The sequence below is a fragment of the Condylostylus longicornis genome, unplaced genomic scaffold (genome assembly GCF_029603195.1).
Source record: "Condylostylus longicornis isolate FDR11 unplaced genomic scaffold, ASM2960319v2 ptg000048l, whole genome shotgun sequence".
Taxonomy (NCBI): Eukaryota; Metazoa; Arthropoda; class Insecta; order Diptera; family Dolichopodidae; genus Condylostylus; species Condylostylus longicornis.
In genome coordinates this window covers 11,379,223-11,404,050 of record NW_026578017.1, presented here as the reverse complement: position 1 = coordinate 11,404,050, position 24,828 = coordinate 11,379,223, and the positions used below count along the sequence as shown (strand labels likewise).

Below are 24,828 nucleotides of genomic sequence, written 5' to 3'. Positions count from 1 at the left end.
TCTTGTATATTGCAAATAAAATAAAAAGAATCTGAATTTAGACACCTACGCTGTCTATATTCGAATTTATTTCAAGTCAAAGATCAACATGCGAGTTCTGAGAACTAGGAAAGTGAATAAATTGCTTTAAACATTAAATTATGTTTGTTCTTTTTTCTTTGATTCCAAAATCATTCCTATATTCAGATCTAAAATTTAAAAAAATATTTAAAACCTTATATAAAATCTAAAATTAGAAGAAGAAATATAATAACACTCTTAAAATGAAGAGAAAACCAAATGAACTTGTCTTCTGATTTGGAATTCTGCAAAGATTTTAATTAAATTTACTGATATAAAATGTTTCATTTTCTTTCATATTATTTTATTTTCTTCGACAAATAATTTAATAACAACGATAATTCAAAGAAATCAACTCATATAACAAGGGATTCAATTTTCATTTTATTATCTTTCCTCATTTCCGCGGAATTCTATACCGAACAATTTATTTTGAAAATTAAAATATTTGCTTTCCATCAAGGCCTCTAAGAAATAAATTACACAATATATTAAAAGTGATAATACAAATTTTAAAATAATTATTTAGATTTTTTATTTTTTCCTTTAAAAAAAATGTCCTTTTTTTAATTGGTGTTTCATGTTCTTTTTGTGCTTTTGAGCTTTATAAAACACCTAATTTTAAATAAAATAAAATGGTGTCCGAAAGGGATTGAATCAGCTCTTTTAACACATATTTTAAATAGGACTACAATTAGTGTAATGCTAATTTTGTGGTGAGCTAATATTTAACACAACATCGATTATAATTTGTTGCTCCATTTTAGAATGATTAAAGTTGGGTCAAACCGATGATTTTTAAAGTAGTACTTTTCCTGTCATCAGTTGAAAATGCTGCTATTATTACATAATTTAAACTACTTTCATTTATATACTAAAATATTTTAAAAATTGCATATATCAACTAAGAAAAATAATTATATTTTTGTTGACATCGTATTTCCTCTTAACTTTCTTGGAAATTTGGAAAAGGTTGCAGTTTCGGAATATTCAAAGTTATCGAATATTCCGAAATTGACAATATTCGAAGTTGTCGAATATTCCGAAATTTATTGTCGAATAGAGACAATAACTTGAGAGGGGGCAGAGAGAAAAAAAATTACTTCTACTGAAATGAACAATTGACTAGCGTCTAAAAGTTGCTAAAATTTCAGACTTTTATAACTTGAGGTGTAAATAAAAAACGATATCAAAATTCGGAAATTTTAATGGCCGTTTTGTTTTTTTTTTAATTCAAACAATATATGCCGCGGGGGAGAAAGGTCATCACAATTTTCTTGTGTTCAAAGAATTTAAATAAAATTTGTGGTTTCCTTACAAAAAATACTCAAAAAATTGCATTTTAAGGATTTTAGGGCGTAACTGCTTTTAGAGGAGAGGAGGTTGGTAAAAATTTTCTTCTACGAAAATAAGTTTTTAGTAAAGATCTATATACATATAAGATTTCAGCTTTCTAACTTCAAGGGTGTAGAAGTTATGTAAACATGTACACCGACGGATAGAGTGAAAATGACAAGCACTTTTTTTCAAAAAATTTTTAATAAACTGCTAAAAAATAATGCACAATATGATATTTTACTTGACATTATATTCCTTAATCATATTTTGCACTTGTCAAAATATGATTAAGGAATGTCGCACTTTTTATATAAGTACACTCACTATTTTTATCTTCAACACTTTTTAAACTTGAACAATTTGTATTAGCATGCGTCAATATTTTATTATAGTTTTGGGGATCTGAATTCATATCCAAATCAGTGCCTTAACCCAGATAAAAATTTTTTTTTTTGGTTCTTATTTGGTTAATTTTCCACACACCCATACTTCAACTGTGTTATGAACCAAACGTATTAGTTTGTTTTATAAGATAAAATTTTATTCAAATTTATTTGGACCGAAAGAGTGGTCTGTAAAGCACACTAGCATTCTATTTTGTAAAGCATTCTAGCTAAAAGGGTGTAAAATTTTTGAAAGCAAATAGAATGATGGACAGAATGACACGTCACTAATGAGTACACTTTCCCTTAATTTTGTTGAAAGTGTGCTAAAAAACGGGTATTTGTTGAAATTTTTTGAGTTTTCATATGTTTTTTAAATCAAATTATTAAAAAAATAAATATTAAAAATTTAAATAAAACAAAATTCATTAAAAAATTTTCAATAATCTTCAAACAAAATTGGCTATAGAAAATCGTATTAAGTGCTATTTTTTATAAATCCAAAAGAATTGTTAAGATATTAAAACATTCACCAAGTACATTGAACACAAAATTTGTTCAAGAAACTTTTCTTTTAAGAGAAACATTCAAGGTTAGTGCTTTACTCAATTACAGCAAGCCATGAAATCCTTACACTCATAACTATATAAAAAAAAATCATCAGCATAGCTGTGAATCCTGTCAACTTACTAAGTAATTTTTTTTTTTTTATGTTGAATTTTATGTCAATAAAATTTTCAGAAATAGTGAAAAAGTTTTATTTTTGTTCTTTAATTTTTTAGATGTAAAAGAAAATTTTTAAGTTATTAAATTTCACTTGAAGAAAAATAGATACAAACATAAACGAACAAAAAATGAAAAAAGAAACTTTCCTCTTACACTGAAATTATGATAATGAAGAAAAGTTAAAATGTAAATTCAAAAATTTATTCTTGCGCCAAATAGTTTAAGGGAAACTCAAGAAAATGTAAATAATTTCGTAAAGGAAAATTGCAAAAGAAAAGCAATAGAAAAACTAAACTAAAAACTAAAGAAGAAAAAGCATTTTTACATGGTTATTCTTTTCGAAAAAGCAAAACTTTTTGCCTTACTGCAGGTAAGTGATTAAATTAAAAAAAATCATTATTTTTATTAAAAATATGCATTTTCTTTGGTTTTCTACAAAGTTTTTTTTCCTTTGAATTAAAAATTGTTTGCTTTTTATTGAAGTTGTTGAAACTTGATTTTACTGTGATAGAAAAGATAAAATAAAGTTAAGATCAGCAATTCCGATATTTTCATTCATACACAACGTATAAGAGAGAAATTTTGTACAGATTTTGCGTGCAGTAGTAGAAAGAGTTCAGTTTTGTGTTGTCAGCAGAATTATTATTTTTCCGCAAGTGGCAGACATTTATTTAAGCAGACTTTCAGTACTTTTCAAAATGTTCAAACGAACATATTTTTTAATTTACTCTTCGTATATCGAATTTTTCGGACCTTAATTTATTGACAGAAACTACAATGAATTATTTCAAGAATTAATTTTGAACAATTGAATTATAATTTGAACAAATTATAATTGCCTATTACGCTCTAAATTTATACGGCTTTTCAAATAGTATCCCATCTATTCCCTCACTAGCACGCGTAACACAAAATTGACATAGCCAACTTCATTCACTTTCATGCTATTTGATTTTAGCGCTGACGAAATTTCTTTAAACAATTTATTAGAACTTATTTTGCTTTTATATGATCAATGATGAGATTGATTTGGGCAAAATTAATAACACTGTTCTACTCATAGCTTGTTACATGAACGAATACCCATTGATTTAAACTGAGGGTTAAAATTTTTAATTGTAATCTGTCTTTTTTTAATAAGTTATTAAGTTGCTTTAGCATAAATATTCGCAAATGTTCTTCCATTCAATAATCTCATAGAAAAAAAACCTTGAAAAACTATTTTCACTTACAACAAAATTTATTTAAAAATATTATAATAATTAATAATCCTTTCGATAATATTCAACTTACTTAAAATTTACGACGTATACCTTCAACATTTAATTATAATTAAAAAATAAGAACAATTTTAATTCTTAAACGCTATATTAAAAACTAACCCGAACTAATTATTCACTATACCATTGCGTTTTTCAAAGGCTAAAACCATTTTTCAAAAACTAAATATTAATTTTCATTTTTAATTATTCATTTCACCCCCTTAATAATTTGTTTTGTTAAGTTGAACGGTTTTTTTTCATTTCATTAGTTTTCCTACAGTAAGGTGCCACACATCCTTTTAAAGAATGAACAAACAATTTTAAGGTTATATATTAAGAAACTGTGCTATGTATACAAACTGTTTAAAATATTTAAAGAAAGATTATAAATAAATATTTTAAAAGAGGGACTACTTAGCATTTCAGCATAAACCGCGCGTCTTACGATATGACTTAGATATTCATTTAAAATGTTATACTACTCTTAATTTTTTTTTTGTAAGATTTTTTGTTTCTGAAAGTTTAAGTATAACATTTTCGTTACATTTTTATTAAAATAAGATATTTACGTCTAAAACAAAGAGAAAAAGGATAATAGAAAAGTTTTTTCTTTAAGTTTTTCAGCCCTTCTTTTTCTAGCTTTATAGTGATGGGAAATAATAATAAATTCTAATTTTCGCTAAAAATTACAAGAAACGCAAAAAAACGAATAACAATGGAAATGAGGGTGAATGTCAAAAAAAAAAAAAAATTTTTTTTTTCTACTTACATAATATTTTTTAGAAAGACGTTAATGAGAATACAAGGATTTTGACACAAACTTTTTACTTTAGGGATTTTCTTAAATTTATTTTCTTTCTTTCTTTTTTTTTTAACGCGATAACAAATTGTAGAAGAATTTATTTAACAAATTCGTGTAATCGTTTATAATACCATAAAATAAACAATTGTTTCGAGCACGGATAATCCAATCAAACATCGTATATTTTAATTTATGAAAAAAAAAAATTAAAGAGAAAATTTTTTTATAAAATATTTTCACAGAATAAAATTCAATTAAGATTAAGAAAATAAATTTTCTTCATTTTCTAAAAATGCTATTTAGAAGTCAGGTGAAGAGAATGAGAAAATGAACAAAGAATATTGAATATACGATAAATTTCGAAGTTTTGGTATTTGTTATGTCGCGGCAAATAAAAAACTGTCTGCCTCACACAAAGAGGGTCCTTCTTGTTTCTGAATGATTGGCGAAAAAAAAATCTTTGCAACCGTCTCAAGTGTTACGAAAAAGCATTAGAAAAAAAAGGATTCACAGTTGTCAATACTTGCTATTAAAATTCGCTCGTTTTTTCTTTTCAAATGCCATTTATTTATTACTAAGCTTATTGATTTAGGCATTTTTTCAAAGTTTTATTTACTTTAACACGTTGTATATACTCTTATATATACTCTAATACTTCTGTATACTCTATACTGTACTCTATACTCACTCACAGAGGAACATAAAAAAGGTACTTACATTAACTCCGTCCAATATGGAACACTGGTGAAAATTTTTAAAACCCCATTCTTTTGTTTGAAACTGCATTTTTTGGGTAACATAAAGATGAATTTAATTTGTGTCAATGAAGAAAAAATCTAAGACTTTAGAGTCTCTTGAATTATTGAGTTTTGTTTAATTTAAAGCCATACACGTAGGATTTAATGCAAGTCTTTTGTTTTACTCTACAGGCTCTACGGATAAGCATTTTAGATTTGCTCACTGGTAACACATTGGGGCTTAACGTAAGGTTTTTGTTTTATTCACGAGTAAGCATGGGGATTGTTATGTTAACGATAACATTTAATAAAATTCTGTTACGATTACTAATTACAATAATATATGTAGTGTAATAGTTTTAAAACCATTCATTTTATTCAATTCATATCCTAGTATTTTCGAGATAAATTTTGCATACATTTAATTTTCTTTAATAGTTCCTTTCTCTTGGTTTTTGTTTTCTCTTGCTGAGAACATATACATGTTATATTTTAACTGACTCTTAGTTTAAAACATAAAAGAAATTTTTCAACAAATAAATAACAATTAATAAAATGTCAAAGTCAGAAAACAAATAAAAAAAGCATGGGAAAATTTAATTTAAACCGCACATTCTCTGGTTTATTGCTGCGGTGATAGCTGCCATAAATTTTTTTTCTATAAAGTTTTAATAGATTTCTTGTTTTTTTTTATAGGGAAGTTCGGGAAAAATTTAAAAACATGTAATTATTTAAAAATCTTGAGAAAATTATCAAAAAAAAAAAACATAATTATTAAAAGTTGACTGAAAAAACTTTAACTGACCCACTATGTTTTATGAGGTCTATACAATAAATAGAAAATGTGTATGATTTAAAAATAGTTCTACTTCAACTATAGAACTGTGGTATCTTCAATGTAAAATTTACACAATAAAAGTTTCTGTTTTTCAAATCATTAAAATCGTCTCGAAGATCTTTTTTCCTTTTAGTCTCTTGTGAAGTGAAGTTGTCACAGAAGAACAAAGGGAAATTATAACACTCTAAAACTATACCAGAACCAAAAACTTTTATTGCCTTTTAATTATTTTCATATTTACAGAAATAGCCTAGTTAATATAAGACCTGCAGCCATCGCATGGCTGTACAATTTTATTACTTAAAAAATTCAATTTAAATTTTTCAAAAATACTCAATTTTTTTAATAAATTAAAGAGATTAGTAATTATAAGTTGATCCTTTTCCTTATAAGGTGTAAAAAATATCAAATTTGAATCCTACATTTATAAACGCACATGCACAAATATTGGCAAAATTTTAATTCGGATTTGGCATTGAATTGATTATAACATCGTGACATTGAATAATTTTTAAAAATTTCAGACCTAATTTTTTATTGTTGTGTTTTCCTTGAAAAGATTTTTAAAGATTTTATGAAAAATTGGGGTTTCACTGAAAAATACGTAAGCCTTTCATTTTTCCTTTCTGCTGATAGAATCCCAATACGACACGACATTGTTGCGAATTCTTAGAAGTTTCTATTTTCTTAATGTACTCAATTTCTTTCGAAATTTTTCAATTTTTGATAATAAATAACTTAAATTTTTTTTTGATATTTGGTTCAATTGATTTTTTGTTTGTTTGCGTGTTTCCGCATTTTGCATTCGTATTTGTATCCTCTCTCTAATTTAATTTAATAGTTCACTCAGGGATCATGTATCCGGCGAATTTAAAAGAAAAATAAAAAAAAATATAAAATCAAAGCGGAAATTAAATTCCGTTTCATTTAAGTTGAAAAAATGAAGAAGGAAAAGTGTGATGGCTCTTTACACGCACACACACAAAAAAATGTTTTCAAATTTCTAACCGCATTATTTTATTTTTAAACAGGTTTTTTTTTGTCTTATGAAAATATTGTTATAAACTCTATTATTCTTGTATAATTATGTAGACAAACTTTAATAAATTGCCGCAAAAGATTCTAAGCTCATCAGAGAAAATAATTGCTTATCTTTTTCTTGAAATTGAATGTGCTAAAAGCTATTAAATAAGGCAAATTTGTATTCTGGTTTTGGTGAGCAAATAAAAAAATTTTTGTTAGTGCGAATCAACAGTGAAATAAACCCCCATTCCCAAACAACTTTTGCTGGATATTCATCAAAGAATAATCCCACGAATTATTTACCCCTTATTTAAAACACCTTGTGTATTTACAATTAAATTAAAAGTTTATTGACTTATCACCTTCAAGGCGACGTATCTGTAGTTAAAAATTAAATTTTGAATTTTCAATACCATAGCTCTTTATTCCTAATACCCAGCAAGAACATTAATTCAATTCACATTCAACTTACAGGCAAACCAATGGTTAGGTGTATATTTTTATTCCAAAAACTACTACCAAATAAATGATTATAGCCGAAACCGCTTTGAGGTACTTCAAGATCCAAATTATATTCCAATCATTTTGTGAATAATTTTTGGTATAGTTGAGATATCCATCGAAAATTATTTAGTTTTGAAATTAATTAAAAATCGAAAATTATTTTGCAAATAATTAATGTCCTGAAAATTAAACTGTGCGAATTTGTGGCCAAAAAATTATTTCATTTCAATTTTAATTTGCCAACAATTCCCAATTTTACTAAAGCATTTCTCTTTTATTCGGTCATCATCGCTTAAGTAATTTTCTTTTTTCTAAGAACGTTTTATTTATAATTACAGATATAGTTTCAATTATTAAGATTAATATAAAACTCTTGGCAATATTTAGTTTTTAAATTGATTGTATGTATATATACTTAGTTGTTTTCTATCTTTAAGATTGAGTACAATGACATAAGAATGAAAAACAAGTCTCGTAAAATCATCAACAAACAATTTAATATTAATTTTGTTATTCATCATCATTATATTCTCATATTTTTTAATATTTTCATATCCTTCATAATGTTAAAAGTTAATAAACAATTTCATACACACAAACACTATTCTTATATGAGGGTCCTGTACTCTATTATCTTTAATTTATATTTTCATATATGAATTCAAGTATAGCAAATATTTTTTTTAAATGAAGAAAAATAAAAGTAAATATTGAAATTGTATGTACGTCACGGGTTTTAAAGTCATGTGGACAGAGAAATATCCTTATGACATACTCATATAATATACATTATAATGTAAAAGATCGTTGGTATCTTCTTTCACTCCCACAAGAAATAATTGAAATGCTTATGTGCAGTTTTCTTTTTTCTTTTTTATTTTCTTATCCTTTTCATATATTTTTCAATAAGAATCCAACTAATCAATTGCTTATTTATACAAGAATCTTTAAATAGTTTTTGTTTTTTTTTCAATTCTTCTATTTTATCCTTGAAATATCCATATCAATCTTTTTTATTACTTATAGAATTGCATATTAAATAATTGAAACACGTATGTGTAAATAATGTGCAACAGTACCAGAATTTAAAATAAAATCTTATGTACACATGAGTATTAGAAACACAAATATGAACTATGTATATGCAGAAATATTCACACACATAATTTAGGTTAGCTAACAAAAAAACTCATTTATATTATATAGGAGAGAACTATGAATTTATTAAAGGATTTATCGGAGTAATGTTGATCATATTAAGCGAGGAATGATATTATATCTTGTGTGTGCTATAACATGCCATAAAAGATGTCAGATTGAAAAATGTGAATTTATTTTATTCGCTATGAAGAAGAACAAAGAATACAGTAGAGTAAAATCAGTAGTTTGTAATGTAATACTTTTCCTTTCAATAAGTGAAAATACTGCTTTTAAAAATCTATGTATACCTACTACATTATCAAAATTACTTTCTTCAATATACGAAAATATGTTAAAGATTGCATATATTTAGGATGAAATAAAAAAAAAATTGAAAGAGGTGTTAACATAATACTCGAATTTAAGGGTTAATTACGTGAGGGAAGGAAAATAAGTCTTCTAAGGAAATGAGTCTGTAGTAAATATCTTTGTAAATATTATGAAAATTCAGTTTACTATCTTCAAGGACGTAGAAGTTTTGAAACCATGACCACGGACGGACAGAGTGAAAGTTTTGAAACTTTTCAAACAAATTTTGGTGCTTAAAAGGAGTAGAAAATATATTTGAAATAAATGTGAATTTTAAATTTAAAATTATCCTTTTAATAAATTGAAATTTTTTTGTAAAAAAACAACATTTTGAAAGAGAAATTTTTTATTTAAAAGAAAAATATTTAACAAATAATTGATAACTGGATATTCAAAAAATAAAAATGTTCAGGAAATAAAATACGCCACTTTCGCTAAAATTAGCACAAAGATACCACTGAAAAAATTTTTTATAATTGAACAATACATACTGTATGAAGTTGTTGCTTTTAACAATTCTCACAATTGAAAAAGATAATTGTACTTTTAGGTTTAAACAAACAATAAAATTAACGGGAAAGTAATAGAATTTTTATTAAAATATTAAACGAAGTATATGAACCGCTCATTAGTTTCACTCTATTCGACCGTCGACCCGTTTCTCTTTATACTTTATACTAGATTTAGAGACACAATTAATTTCTATATTAACATTTATTTATAACAACCTCTCGAAATTTTTGTAAAATTCGAATTTTCAGTGCTTTGTATTTGAAAGGAAACCGCAAATGTTGCTAAATTTTTTTTTAAATTAAAAAGCTAAAGCTAAATGTCATGTAAAATATAATTATTTTTCTTAACAGACGAAATTAACCCTTAAATTCGGGCATTATGATTAACACTTCTTTCAATTTTTTCTTTGCTCATCCGAAGCGTATGCAATAATTTTTGTGTATTTTGGTTTATGAATAAAAGTAATTAAAATAATGAAGTAAAATTTTTTTGATCCAACTTTATTTATTTTTATACCACCCTAAAAAAAGTTAATTACAACAATTTGCTAACATGACAAATTTTAAATTTAACATTAGTCGAAAGCTTTCCAATAAACTTCATTTTAAAAATTCTGATACAAATTGAAAAACGCAATCCTATTTACTATTCCTAGCTTCCTACAAACAAAAACAAAAAATAAAATTTTACTTTAAAAAAAAAAATTTCATTAATAATTTTCCAATTTTAAGAAAAAGTTATTTTCTAATTTTACCGACTATGTCGCATAAATTTTCATGATTGCTGTCATTCTACGTTTATTACTCGTTTATTTATGTATGTGTGTAGGTATACCGAAATATTGTCAACAAAATGGGAAGGAAATTGTGTAATTTTACAGTAATTTGTATCTTCCTTTTGTAACTTTATTATTTTATATTGCGCTTTTTTTTTTATATTTTATACCCATAATGTCAATCTTATTTAAAAATTACGTACAAGTTTTAGCAAGTCGTTTATAATACATTTTAACATCCGCGTTTTAACGAATTGAATATTTTTAACGAATCCTATCACATATTTGTTGATTGCAGTTTATAAGTAATGCCGTCTTATTTAGAGGTAGCATGGCTAAAAACTATAAAATCGTTATAGAGTTGCAGAAATTAAGAAATATTTTAATTTGCGAAAATTTTTCGAAATATAATTTTACAAGCGCTTATGAGTGTCTCTTTTTTCTTAAAGCATCCCTTTAAAAAAAAGTCAATTGAATTGTCTTTTAAATTTATAACAATTATTCTACACAGGCTTTCAGTTTCGTTTAAACAATGGCACTCATTGGCATAACTACTATAATGCACTAAGGTGTCTACCTTTCAATTCCTTCTTATAATCCCTTCAGTTTTATAAAGAAAATATTAACATTTTTTCTAATCCAACTTGGAACCTTTTTTCTGAAGGCCCAATTTAGCTATGAATGTAAATAGAGTCGAACATAACATACTGCCGCTATTACTATATGCATTTTGATTCCAGTCCCCAGAAGATTCATGAGAGATACGTATGTTTTTGGAGTTATAAAGTGAAAACTGTAAAATAATGAAATATTTTTGGAAAAATACAATTTGGAATCTTACTAATTATATATATTAAAACAGTTTAAAGCAAAGACTTCAATTTTTCTCATCCGTCTTCTATATATTGCCTTCCTTTTGAGCACAAAACGTTATGATGAAATCATATTATGGGTAGTTACATAACGTGTATTACAGTAGCTTGAAATTTAAGATTGAAAAATTAATACTGAAACAAAAAAACAAAACAGTATCAACACCAAAATTGTGGAAAAACAGTATCAACACCATTTTCATATGTCTTATGCGACAGGGTGGATTATTTAATACGTATACCATTTTATCTAAATTTCATCTCCATTAACAATGAAAGAAGAATGGAAAAACTGAAAAGAAATTCTTTTATAATTTTTATAAGATGAACAATAATATACACACAAACATTTTTAAATTGTTTATGTATGAAATATGCTCATATATAGATATGATATGTATTAATATGTAGTGATATTACCGTACAGGATCATTTCAAACTAAGTTATTTATTATCTTTTCCTTATGTCATTCTATATACCTTTAAAATAGGCATTAAAATAGCAAAATTAGAAACGGACTTAAAAAATTTAAGAGAATGAAAGAGGGAAACACTTTTGTTTATAAAAACAAATAGACTAACATTGCACCTATGTATGTATGCCTATGTGTATTCATTTGTATTTATTGTATGTTTTGTTTCATGCTTATATTAAGTGTATATTAACGCATATCCTTTTAAGACAACACAATATTATAATGTGTATATGTTAGCAAAATATTATCTTAGAAATTTTATAATAATCTTTATATAAGTATGTGCATATGTATGTAAATATTGAGTTTTATATACTTTTTTGTAAAAAGCTGCTGCTTATAAATTGCTGCTTTTGTTTTTTATGAAATCTAAACAAAAATTTTTTTCATTAGGCTTAATGATGACAAGCTGCTTCTATCGTTTGTTTTTACTTTTCTTACATTTATTTTCTTTATTTTCTTTAGCGTAAGTTAAAAAATGTCAACTTTTCACTTTTGAAATTTTACTTATTCGCATACAAATCTCAAGTAAAACGATTTTCTTATGAATAATATATATATACAATTTTAAAATATGTACATATTATAAGCACATATTACATATTTTCTCTCGTAGAGATTTAATAACATCAAAGAAAATTAAAAAAGAGAACAAAAAGGAAAGGTAAATAATAAATTATCCAATGTTTAGTTTACTCATCGAAATCTGAAATTTCCTATTAATGTTGTTAGATTAAGCAATGAGAGATCGAAATTAGCATGAAAAGAGATTTTTTTCTATACCATTTTTTGATGAGCGTACTTTCGGTTTTGAATTAACCACAATCAAAAGCTTGTACGAAATGGCGAACAAAAGTTTATTGTTATCTAATTTTCTATGCGTTTTATACAGCTAGGTGTACCTATACCATATCCTATAGAGATTCTTTTATTATTAGAAGTTTCCATATTTTTCGAACTTTTTTGAAACCGCACAAATCAATTTGCTATAAAATATAGTTAATTACTGTAATTAATAGTTAAGTATACCCGTACGAACATATGTTCAAAGGATATATTAAATTTGCTTTACCGTTTGTAACGCTAAGAAATAATGGTCTGAGATATAGACTCAAATGTATGTATTTGATCAGCGTCGAATTCTGAGTCGATCAGAATTAAGGGTATCACAGAGTTGACACGCTCAACTCTATTTTCTCTCGTTTTCCATTAAATCCTTTATTCTATAATTAAATCTTTATAATATTAAATATGTAAACAAAAAATGAGTTATGGAAGTTTCTGATCTGAAATATTTCTGAAAATATAGAATATTTCTATTTGGACCCATTTTATTATATATTTCCATACCTGACCTGTACAACATAACCTAGATAAAATTCTTGTAAGGATCAGTTTCTATTCCATATTTATGCGATGTAATATCATCCAAATTAAATTGAAAGAACGCAGTAAAGGCAGAGTTACTTGTACTGATTTTCAATCATAGAAAATTAAGTCTGAATTTGGAAAATATCGTAAATTTTTACCATTTCCTCATAAAAAATTAATATTTCTCTTTTGTTGAGTTTTCTTTTGTTTCAAACCTGCTATCCTATAGGTTTAACAAATCCTTAAATTAGTAAATAGGGATTTATGAATTTAAAATTATTTTTTATTTAATAAGCGATAGTGTTTTTAAGACAAACCTAAAGATATCAGTAACATTTTTTAAATTTCATTTGATATTCTTTTATGTTAGTGAGAGTGCACTTTTATTCCGTTTTCACCGTCTTTGCATTTACATTTGGTATTTACCGTTCTTACCGCCTTTAAAATTCAAAAAATATTACTTTTCATTAATGTTAAGGCGTTTATTATAATTTAAAGCTATCCTTTTAACAGATTAAAAATTTCATGCCAAGTTTTGTCGGTGGGAATGTACTTTTTTATGACAGAAAGCCTAAATAAACTATATTATTAGAGAGATTTTGGTCTGTGTGCGCACGGGTGTATCTTGTTCGGTTGAACCGATTTTAATGAAATTATATATGAGAGTTTATTATAGTAATGAAACGAATTGATCAATTTTTAGAATAGATTATTGGCCTTGGGAACTGCACCTATTTGCGGGTCAAGTTCGATTTTTGGTCATATAAAGACAAAAAATCAGCAAATTTCCTTGAAATTTAATTTTAAATTCAAAGTGCTTAAACAATGGATCTATAATGTTCTTGGAAAGATTAGGGCACAACACCAAAAAGGATAGGAATTAAATATTTATGAAATATATATTACACATACATACTCGTATATACGTTTGACCGGCAACGAATTCTAATTAAATATCTATTTATTTGTTGTTGAAGTACTCACTCGAAAACAATAAGGGCTAATAGAAATAAACTTAATTCTGATTAAAGAAGATTTGCGTTATGGGATATGTAAAGGAAAATAAGTATAATACAAAATACAACAAAACGCGTTAAGGAGAACTTATGCGAGTTCGTGATATAGAGGTTTAACTGTATAGAAATTTAATGCAATAATAACATTCTTAACAACAATTTAGACTTAAATTGCACGGAAAGTGTTTTTAAAAAAAACCTTTGCTTTATTTTACCTTTTGTTTATTGGCACAACAAACAACAAAAAGAAGCAAAAAATTTACAGAATGAGGTAAAAAAAAACCGTGCCCTAAAATAACATCAAAAAACTGTGTAGGAGTACGGAATTAAATAGAAATTGAATAAAATGGAAGAGTTCCAATGAAAAAGGCTGCTTTTTCTCTCATTCCGCTTTTCACCCCCATTTAATTTTCAATCACAAAAATTATTACAGTCTTTATACCTTTTTCGTTTTTTTTTTTTTTTAACTTTTCAATCCTTTTTTCATTTAAACGAGTTTTTGTTGTGTGTGTAATTTTTTATTGTATTTATTTTGCTTACATCTTAATTTCTCCTTCATCTTCTTTAAAGAAATATTTTTGAAGAAAAAAAAAGAAACGCATTTTTCTAAATTTTTTTTTATTACCTCATAACACCTGTAAAGACTTTTTCAGTAATCATTGTATGTAGATATGCATGTACGAGTTCATGTATGGTATTACATTATGTAAGTCTATGTGTACATGTATAAGTAATGTATAAAATACCTATGTAATATTTCTTATTTCTGTATATGTACTTCAGATGGTACACAAAATACCATTTAGGTAAAGAATAAACGGGGAACTAAATTATCTTTTGATATAAACAGCGAAATATTAACAAAAGAATTATCTTGATTGATAACGGTAATGAATGGCAAAAGAAAAAAAAAATAAAAATTTTTTTGACTTCTTCCATTCAATATTCAAATTTTATATAAAAAATATCTTAATTTTTTTTCAAAAGGTCAAGGTTCATTGTAAAAAGGTATATATACCTTAAATCCTTAATTTGGCCTTTTTATTAACAATTATTTAAGAAAATTTAGAAATGATTAAAAGACAAGAGAAAAAAGAATCTCATAATATTTAATTAGCAATAAATTTTTGTATCTTAATCTTTAGTACAATAAAAAATGCCGAAGGCAGCAAAAGAACAAAATAAATAATGTAAAAATTGAATTACGGACATGTTAGATTTTTTTCTGATATTAGAGTTGAGATTGTTTTTGATTTTAAACAAGAATTGTCAAGAAGAGTATAAATTGTGTAAAAATTTTACGGTCTCCAACATATTGTCTGTGAAACCAAATTACTTAAGTCAAACTGATGTTCCATACAGAATACACTTGTATCTTTTATATTCCATATAGTTTTATTAAAAACGTGGAAAAAAAGTAAATTAATAGATTGCATAAAACAACAGATAAATAATTTTTTTTACAATCCACTTTTTGAATGATTAAAGACAATAAGGAAACGAATATAAGGAATGGTTTCACCCTTTATCTCTTTCATTGGTCCGTTTGTATGTCTGTTTAGAAAACTTATGCATCCTTTCCAAAAGAATATTATTTATTTACCCCTTTAAGTTGCTTACGTTAAACCTATCTTTCTCGAAAATTTATATTTTTCAACTCTTAGCATCATTCCTTGGCACGGGTATCAGAATTCGACACGATTAATTTTACTTATTCTCATTGTTATTAAAATGTCAATTTTTCAGTCGTTCAATTCGATTTATTCGTAAAATGGAATCGATACCAGTATAACTATGGAATATAATAATAAATAATGCATAGAATTTGAATAATTTCATTAAGGATTTTTTAGAAGAAAAAATGATTTTTCATTTATTATTTTACATATTACTAATTTGACATAACCTGACATCAGAATTGTAATAATACCGCATCGAAACATAATTCAGCAATTGACATTCATAAGCTGAATTCTGCAGTAATACAATAATATTACAATTTCGATCTCAAGAGTTGTGTATTTGAGAAAAGAAAAATATTTTTTGAAAAAAATTCTTTGCCTGAATATAAATTTATTTAAAAATTAAAAAAGAAAAACGTTGTAAAAATTTACTGAACTGAAAAATTAATGCTATTATAAGTTAAAATTATAGATATTTCTTTCACGTTTTCAATATTGCTCTGTAAGAAATAAATCCTGTCATGAACATGAACCCATTCCAATACATATGTAAATGTAAATAAAAAATAGTGAAAAACATATTCTGCTTCTTCATTTCAAAATAAACCTTTAAATTTAAATAATCGATATACTCGAGTCAATTTTTGAATTTAATTTATAAAAATTTTAAGTAATTTGGATAAGAGAATGCGTCCTTTATCGTTTAAGGCATAGATCAGAAAATCAAATAAACCCAAATTATAGATATGAATTTTTGTTTAAAAAAAATATCTGGAAGCGTTTTATTAATAATTTTAATTTTTTTTTTGAAAATTTATAAAACTTTAAATTAGCTTTAAATGAATTTTGTTCAGAAAAAATGTAAAATATTTGATACGATGTCGGTAAATTTCTGAAAAATTATAAAAGATTTCAAAATATTGATTTTAACCTATTACCTACTTACAAAAATTCATGCTTATGGTACTTGAAATGTGAAGTAATTAAATATCAAATGTGTGTTAAGTTATTGGCAAGTATAGATGGTTAACAGTTTTTTTCCCACACAAATTTTCTTTTTGCTATAAAAGTTTCACCCTCTATCCTGTTTACAAGCTTTCTACACCATTCAAAATACAGTAATATACAAATATGTTGTTTATAAATAGGTGCTAGTGAAAGCATTATTTTTCTTAAATACGTTATATAAATTAATATTAATTTGGAAAACTAATGTGCCGACATCAAAAGCAATTTGAGCATCGAAACCGAGAGTACTTTTTCGAAATAAATTTCATCCTACAAGACAACTCTAATGTTTGCAATTTATTAACATAGATTAATTTTTAGCACTTTTTCAAAAATTTTTTGAAAAAAAAAGTGCTTATAAGTTTCACTCTGTCAGTCCGTCTGTCCGTGTGTCTGTTTACAAAACTTCTACACCCTTGAAGATAGAAAGCTGAAATTTAATACGTACATAGATCTTTACTAGAAACTTATTTCCGTAGAACAAAGTTTTTACCTATTTCCCCCCCCCCCCCCCTCTAGAAGTTATACCCCCCAAAACCCTAAAAATGCCATTTTTTAACTATTTAGTGCAGTGAAACCATAAGCATTTTTGAAATTTTTTCATCCTAAAATAAATTCTAGAATTAGTTTCGTTTATAAATGAAAATAATTTTAGTAGTGTGATAGGTATACATAGACTGTATTTAAAAGCAGTATTTTCACTTGTTGAAGGGAAAAGTGCTACAATACAAACCATTGGTTTGACCCAACTTTATTTATTTTACTGGAACATAATAACTTTCCTAGTGAAATAATTTTACATAAAACATCGATAACTCTGTCGAACTTTTTTAAAAACAAAAATATTATGGCAATGGTCCTCTAATTCAAACTTTAAGCTATAGTGAATGAAATGAATAAAATGAACAATACGCGGTAATAAAAGAATTCTTAAAAGAATAATTCCTAAATTTAGAGATTATGTGGTAATAATAGAATAACTACATCTTTTGATTAAATTTTAAAGGGAAAATTAAAAGGGAGACTTGCTATATTAGAAATCATCCGTTTCATCGACAACATTTTTAATAAAATATATTTTGCATTCTTCATTTTGCCAAAACGGTATTCATTCACACCTTGTCAATATTATGGACCAATCGATTTTTTACATAGATGACACATAGATTTACAAAACAAAAACACACCATTTTTACATTTTTACGAAAATAGTAAAATTAATTTCGCCAAAAAAGATATTAGAAAAAATTAAAAATGTCCATCTATTTTTTATTTGAATTCTGTTATTAATTTAACTATGTTGACATCAAAAGGTCACAAACCTTTGTCTGGCCTAAATTATACCTTTAATAAATATTATAATATATTGTGTACATTATGCTGAAGCTAATACTTGTAGTAGGCATTATTTAAATAAGTTTTCGGAGGAATGGTATGACGATATGGATGCGTTCAGAATTATTTCTAACATTAATAATACCCAAAAATTTTGTACATTTGCAATACATGTTCTTGTCTTCATCTTTGATTAACATGTCCAACATTTTAATATTTTGAATAATGGTCTAAGATTTAATATCCTTTTGTATCCTTACAATAATATATACATAAATATATAATCATAGATAAATATATATATAAATGTTATTTTTGCTTACGTATTAATTACCCTAAGAGAATTCTAAGAAATAATATCAAATTAATTTTGAGTTTTTTTCTAATTAAATCCATTTTGTATAAGTACGTATAACTTTTTCTTTTACAATGTTTTTATCGGCTATATTATATACAAAAGGCGCGGTATTGTGATTGCATAAAATGTGGCATATCCAGATTTTCATATGAATATATTATAGTTTAAAAGTAATGAAGTACCTTGCAGTACTTGTAGTATTGTATTTGTGGCAGTATTTGTAGCAATAATTTTGGTGTTTCTAGCTTAAATTTGAGGTTACAGTGTAATTATGATGAATTTATACACTTATGAAGTACATGATAAGTTGATAAATATACAGAGCCGGCTTTATATTTTCGCTAAGAGCATAGTTAATGATTTTGCTATGTCAATTTTAGTTTCTTCCCTGATTGTCATAGCTAATAAATTCCCCGGGAAAAACAACATAACCTCCATAAGGAAAAAGAGGTAAATTTTTGAATGCGTATTGAATAGAATCTTAACAAAAATTTTTCATTGAAAATGTTGAGAAGCTCAGCAATTATTTTAAGCAATTATTTTAAATATTTCAAAGGAAATATTTGACCATCTTGTACCATCCTTCTACTAGTCCAATTTTCATAGAAGAGTATAGACTGATTCTAACTGGTGAATATGATTAGGACAATACGATTAAGTTGTGACCCCATCGAATTTTGTATTGTTTTATTAAAGTAAGAGAAAAAATTTTACAAAAATTAAAACATAACAAAAATTCAACTAAGCATTTTTGTATAAGTCATGTGTCAGTCAACCCTTAGGATGAATTAATCAACAAACAGAAAAATTTCATTTCATTTTCTTGAAATACGTACATACTTACTTAATTTTATATAGAAGAATCTTTGTCCGAAGGCATATTTAATGTTATGATATGTTAAAAAAATCTAAAATAATAATTAGAAGTCAAAATAATAAAGCTAAATTAGTAATCTCCCAGTTTATCATGAGTAAAATATAATATGTACGTATACTTACATGTAATCAAAATAATATGTTAAGTCCATAAATTATAAGGCCTCTCATCTTTCATAAATGAAAACGACATGTGATTAACCATTATAAGGACAATGAATTTTGTAGAGTTTTCTATATTCGAAATTTTTTGTTTTATTTTCTCCATTCTGGTATTCTGACATTGGTTCAGTACTTCATATTTTAAAGACTTAACTTTGATTTACCGTCACCTAATATTTATTTTAAATAATTCAAAGTTACATCAATTATAATTTCTTTCATGTTATCAAAAGCGTATATATGTTTTATTATTTATAATATTAATTTTAAAAGGTGAAACGGTGGAAGTGTCCTTCCTGTCTCGTATACGTCTAGATGTACAGGTGTATTTATTGAACAACTATTTACTTTACAATTTTTAAAATATGCTCTCGTATAATAGCAAGTTTATTAGAAGAATTCATAAAATTCTTCTCAAAATAAGTATGCATAACCAATTTTAGCTTTCAATATTTGCGTAAGCTTTAATGTTAACGTAAAATTTTTAGTTTGAAAGGCCAACTTAATTGAATGTACAACGCCTTCACATATTTTTTCACATACACTATCAGCCATTAATTGACGATAACTATATTATACGGCAGTTGTAGACAGTATTTTATTTCGAAAATATTTTATGATCAATAACAAACACACATTTAGGTATAAATTTCTCGATTAGACAATAATGTGCCTTTCTTAAACGCAGTCTCTCTGTGCTGTTTTAGATGCCGTTGTAAATTGTTTATGATTTCTACCAATATTTAAATTAAAACCTAAAGCCACATAAAACTTATATCGAAGTAGTAAACGACTTCATTTGCAATTTGCATAATTTCTAGGAAGACTTTCTTGGTCTTCCATTTTAGGCCTAAGATTTTCACTTAATCATCGAATTTATCCATATAGATATGTATAATAATGTTTCAATTGTTAAATTAGCTTCAAAATTCGTTTCATAAATTTTAATTTCACCTATTCCGTTATCGTACTGCAAAACAAGTTTTCTAACAATTTTCGGAAGTTTTTTTTGGTTTTTAGACCCAGGTTATATAATTTTTAAAAACTCAATTTCTTGATATGCATAAATGGTACAAATGGAAAGTACGTATTACCCCAAATCTTGTTAGAGATAAGAGAGTTTCTTTTCTTAAACTATAGTTGACTCCTACACATTTCTTCATGTGGTTGCAATTTGGTTATTATTATTTTTGTATATATAAAGTTAAAAATCATAATTTTATTGATCTGTTCCGAATGATTTTTATCGATTTCATTTCCATAATTTTCAATTCTTGTTGCAATGCAATAACAAAATTGATAAGATATAAGCAAATGAATAAAAAACATTTTTTTTTTAAGGTTAAGGCAAATAAGTATGTTTATAATAACAGAACGGAATGACTGATAATTTCCGAACAAAAATATTTTTACAATTTATTTACTTCCCCAAATATTATTTAGTTGTTTACAATATGTGAAGGTGTATGTAATTAAAAAAAAATAAAAACAATAATAATCTAAAAATAATAATCAAAAAAAAAAAAAGAATACAACATATGCCATCTGTTGGGCATTTTTATTTATTTTCTTTTTACGGCACATTAAAAAAATCCAAAAATTTGTTGGAATTATTTTGGTAAAGTGTAAATAAAAATTTATTTTATTGATTCTAAATTGAGTTCATTTTAAGAGAGCGACGGATGCAGTTGCTTCTGCGCCACAATTGAAAATTAAAAAAAACTTTTATAATTAAAGTTTTGAATGTTTTTTTTACAAGTTATGATATAAATGAAATATTTTTAACCCTTTGTTGCCAGAGAATAGAAATAGACGAAATCTGTTGCAAAATTATTTTTTTTTTAATAAATTGCAGCTATAGTTTCTTGAAAAATAGAAGGTTTTTGGATTCGGTTGTTTGGCCTGAGTTTAGGGACCCAATTCTTATAAGTATAATATAATTCAATATACGAGATAATGGATCACTTTAAAGTATCAACAGCTTAAAACTTAAGTTTAATCTACCTTCACGATTTTTAAACAATATAAATTTCATGATACTTGAGAGTAGCATCAGTCGACAATGGGTTAAGCCAACAGAAATTTAATTTATAAAAACTTGTGTACATAATATTATTCTATTAAGCTCCTTTTGAATAATTTGTGCTTTTGTTACAGAAACACGGTTTTTCGGTCTTATTGAGCTTACTAGAATAATTTGATCAATTCAAAATTGTCATAAATTTCTCAATAGTATTTAAATTATATACAGTAATTAGATATTACAGCATTTATGCAACTAAAGAATACTATCCATTATAAATCTTAATTTAAAACACATACTTCAATTTTCTGTCTTTGAACAATCATATATAACCATATTTTTTCTTCTCATTACATTAATTGAATAGTAATTACATTACTATTCAATTGAAGTAATTTTAGTGAATTCCATTTTTCACATTTAACCCCGTTGCAAGACATATAACTATAAAAACACAACAATTTAACGCAATACCTTTTGTCAATACAAATTCTAAAATTTTCCATAAGTTTAACATTTTTTAGACTAAATAATTTTGGTACCCCCTGTATATTTTTCTAATGTTGATAATTTTTGCTTTCAATAAAATATTTTTATATATAAAATTATCATATATTTTTATATTATGATGATGAATGGAAAAATATTTACCAACTGCATTTTACACTTCACGAGGGGCTCAAAAGCAGAATGACACATTATTTTGCAGAATTCATTCACATTATTTTGCAAAAAATACAATTGAAAAGAACAAAATTTTAAGGAGCCAGCAAAATCAGTATTGCAGCTTTTTTCGTACTTTAGCTTGTTTTATTAATATATTACTCTAACTTTAAAAAATTCGGTTTTCTGATTGGTTACGCCACTCTGTTTTTGAACCCCTCGTAGTACTTTAAATTTCATATATACCTCAACAAATTTTTTTTATAATTGAAAATTTCGATTAGACAGTGTTAACTCTATAAAATATATCGTGAAGTTAATGCTAAAACTAGATAGCAAATAATTAATCATGAAGATATCTAGTTTTAGCGTTATTATTTTTAGATATTTAAGAGCATTTTTAAGGTTATATATTGGTCGCAAGTGAAAGGGCATTCGATTTTATGACGCCTAGGTTAATTATCTAAAAATATAAAATTTTCGAGCTATCTGGTTGTAGCATTAACCTCACCATATGAGTTTATTTTAATTCCATCTTTCCTTCACCATATTTTTGGTTCATTTCATTAAAAATTAATTTCCAAACACCATCATTGTTACAATATTTTTATTTGTGAAGTAAAAACAGAAAAAAATATTTTAATTTCATTAATCACTTACCTTTTTAATTTTTACTTAATGCTGTCTAATTAAAAAAGAACGATAGCCAATTATAGGCAATTTAATCCATCTTAGTATCGGCTTGTTCTGTCGTATAATATTTAAAGTCTCTACTAATTCAAAATATTTCAAGATTTATAATTTTCAATTTTGTGTTTTTTTTTGTTTTAATTATAACAATTTTTCTTTCACATATGAAATTTTAATATTTCACTTCATCCAGCACATATTAATGTTGCATTTTATAAATTTATTCAAATATATCTAAGCTGTATAATAAATTTTTGATAATTAATATTAATCAAAAAGCAAATAACAAAAGAGTCTCTTAAATGCGCAATAATATTAATGTATTTTTTAAAAATTACAAATTTACAAATTTCACAAAAAAAATATAATTTAAAATTTTTTCAAATCAAAAAATAAAAGCGCTTGTAAGAACAAGTAGAGCCAATGAGATTCTGCTAAAAATTATCCTTTAGCTTTTTAACACTTCACAAATAATATATTGTTATGCAGCACGAATCATTCAATTTTTCGCTTTTAATTTTAATAACTCATGAATTTTGAACAGTAACTTTAAATTACTCAAAATAAAAAAAGGAAAATGTAATTAGAAAATGTGCAGCTCTTAAAATGTTAAATTCAAAATTAGTCACTATAACTGGTAATCAATCATTTATAATTTTTAACACAATATTTTACGTATTTTTTTCAATTAATCTTATATACTCTTCCTATATATCTACTATTTAAGAATATATATCCATATGCCTATACAACCAACCATATGTGTCCTTGTTTTTCGAAAATCAACAAATATGTTCAAATATTTTTTTTGATATTTTTTTTTTGCAAGAAACCCACTAGCATTAAAGTAGGTTTAATATTTCTTACATTATTCACAACATACTACTACCTTATATTCTTATAGATTCCTTTTTTAAATGTGTCTGGGGAAAATTTTTAATTTTCCAGGAAACCAAACTTAAAAAAATATAAATATGTAGATATATATATTCATATATATATCAAAATATTATTTTCCTTTTTATTTGTTGTTTTAATTTTTCTTTATTTTACCTTTATAATCTGAACGACAAGCAAACACAGAAAAAAAAATTTATTTTTTTTTTTCACAAAATACAATAAATATGATAACAATAATTTTTATATAACAATGTATCCATCCGTTTACCTAAAATGATAAATCGCTTCGGGTAAGGTCTCGACACAAACTGATCTAAAATTTAAAATTACCGTTACTATAAACCCGGTGAGATTAAAAATATCAAAAAGAAAACTAAAAAAAATATAAAAAAAAAAAACAACAGCACATTTCATTTTTCAAAATGGTCCAAAGATGAATATTAACCAGCGATGTATAGGTGTATAATGATGTTTGTATTGAAACAATTTGGGAATTGAAACATTAGAACAGTTTTATTATTTTTCGTTTTTCTTTTTTAAAATTTTATAAAAAGCTCTGTTATATTTTCATTCTCCCATTTGGAGAATCTACATGTTACATTTGTTCTGTTTCCATTTGTTTTTCCTTATTCCAGTGTTCCATTTAAACTAGAATAAGAAAAAAAAATTGAGGAAATTTCATAATAAACGAAAATATTGGAAAATAATAAAAATTTTGTTTGTATATAGGCAAGTATATAGTCATATGTAACATAGAACCTGAAATCCTAGTTTTCTGGAAAAAAGGAATGCTTTATTAGTTGATGTATTATATGAAAAATATATATATATATATATATATATATATATATATATTTCTATATATAACATAATGTGTGTATATTCACGAATTTACACTTCTTTATTATTAAAGAGAGAGCTTAAGA

The 24,828-nt window shown here is 25.4% G+C and overlaps 1 protein-coding gene across 2 annotated transcripts in view; it reads right to left on the bottom strand.

Moving 5' to 3' along the window:
- The window catches only part of LOC129611020 (potassium voltage-gated channel subfamily H member 8), a 179,354-nt gene extending 155,890 nt beyond the window's left edge, over positions 1-23,464 (bottom strand). For both annotated transcript variants that reach the window (XM_055523923.1, XM_055523926.1), the window contains exon 1: positions 22,973-23,464. The gene's annotated coding sequence lies outside the window, so the exon portion shown is untranslated. The remainder of the gene's footprint in view (positions 1-22,972) is intronic.
- Between the last annotated feature and the right edge of the window lie 1,364 nt (positions 23,465-24,828).